This window comes from Elephantulus edwardii, unplaced genomic scaffold, assembly GCF_000299155.1.
Source record: "Elephantulus edwardii isolate Elephantulus edwardi_28Jun2011 unplaced genomic scaffold, EleEdw1.0 scaffold00046, whole genome shotgun sequence".
Classification (NCBI taxonomy): domain Eukaryota; kingdom Metazoa; phylum Chordata; class Mammalia; order Macroscelidea; family Macroscelididae; genus Elephantulus; species Elephantulus edwardii.
Genome location: NW_006399796.1, coordinates 15,979,253 through 15,981,142, shown reverse-complemented (window position 1 = coordinate 15,981,142; position 1,890 = coordinate 15,979,253).

Genomic DNA, 1,890 nt, shown 5'->3' with positions numbered 1-1,890 from the left:
GCTCGGAACCCTGTCCTAACCTGAGCCAGTGTCACTGACTCTAATAACCTACCCTCATTAGCTCAATTACTCTTTTAATCCATCTCATCTAGCATCTTCCTCTCCTGCCCCGCCACCCTTCCAATTATGATGTCCCTCTCCAAGGACTGGTCCCTCCTGCTTACGTGCTCAAAGTAGATGGAGTTTCAAAAGCCTAGCCTCCAAGGATAAACTTGATTTTATCCTCTCCAATACAGACCTCTTTGTTCTCTTGGCAGTCCATGGTACGTTCAGTATTCTTCTCCAGCACCACAATTCAAAGGCATCGATTCTTCTTCTCATCAATGACAATGAGATGATCATAACAAGGGTTTGCTAAAGATATCACTCGCCTCTGAACAATATTTTTGTCAGATTTTCATCTTGATAATTGTTTGTCTAAAAGAATTACTATACTTCTTTTCCTACTCAGCTCTCTTGATGTTCTCTCCCTCCTTGGTCCGGAAGATGCAGCCTCCTTTTTCTGAGTTCACAGAGCTTGCTGCGCAGGTCTAGCTTCTCTTTTCATGGATTTCTTCAACTCCTGGATCTCTAACACCTATTTCTCACTATAATATTCTATCCTTCACGCCAGGAGAATTAGCCTCAATTCTTATTGCTCTACTTTCAAGCTACTCTTTGACTTCAAGAAGATAGACCTCCCAACCTTTTCTCTTTTGCAATATAAGCCATGTATTTATATTCTTTCTTCTGTGTATGTTTATATTATTTCTTACCGATATTTTAAGAATATTCAGGTATTTATTGGAAATATTGGCTGACTGCCATCCTTTGGAAAATTATAAGTTCTACTTCGATAACTTTTTCCACTTGGACTGAGCTTTTGTATTATTTTAAAATGAGTTTATGTTCTACTTATCCTTCATTGTCCATTTCAGGATCTGTTAGGGTCTTTCATACCGCATTCTACTCCTTCAGTTGGAGAGAATTTTCTCTAAACATCAATCCTAAGTATTTGCTACCTATGTAATAGAATATTGTTGTTGTTATGTGCCATTGATAGGCTTGCTACTCATAGCAACGCTATGTACAACAGCTCTGGACCCTCCTTTATCCTGTGCCAACTTTATTGTCTCTGACACACCTTCTCCCATTACCCTTGTCACTAAATCAATCAATCCCATCCAGGGTCTTCCTCTCTTGGGCTATCCCTCTCCAAGGACTGGTCCCTCCTTGCAACATGCCCAAAGTATCTCAGATGAAGTTTCAGAATCCGTGCTTCCAAGGAGCAGCCTGGTTTCACTCTCTCCAAGAGAAATGTGCTCTCCTGGCAGTCCTTGGTATATTCAACACTCTTCTCCAGTATCACAGCTCAAAGGAATCAATTCTCTGTCTATTATCCCTAGTCATTGTCCAGCTTTCTGATGCATTGCAAGCAACTGTGAAGACTATGGCCTGGATCTGGTGCACCTTAGTTTCCAGACTGTAATCATTGCTCTTCAGTGCTCTGGAGAGGTCGCTAACAGCAGACTTTCCCAAAGCAATTCTTCTTTTGATTTCCTGGCTGCTGGTGCCAAGAGTGTTGATTGTGGAGTCAAACAAACTAAAGCTGTTTACAATCTCAATCTCTTCATCATATATCATCATGCTACTAATTGGCCCAGTGGTGAGAAGCTTTGTTTTCTTAATGTTGAGCTTCAATCCATATTGAAGGCTGCAGTCCTTGACCTTCTGCAGCAAGTGCTTCAGGGACTCCTCAGTTATACATCAGGCAGGATTGTGTCATCTTTAAATTGCAGGTTATTGATGAGTCTTCCTCCAGTCCTGATGCCACAATCCTCTTCATAGAGTCCAACTTCCTGGGTGATCTGTTCTGCATATATGCTGAAAAGGTATGGAAATAGGACACAT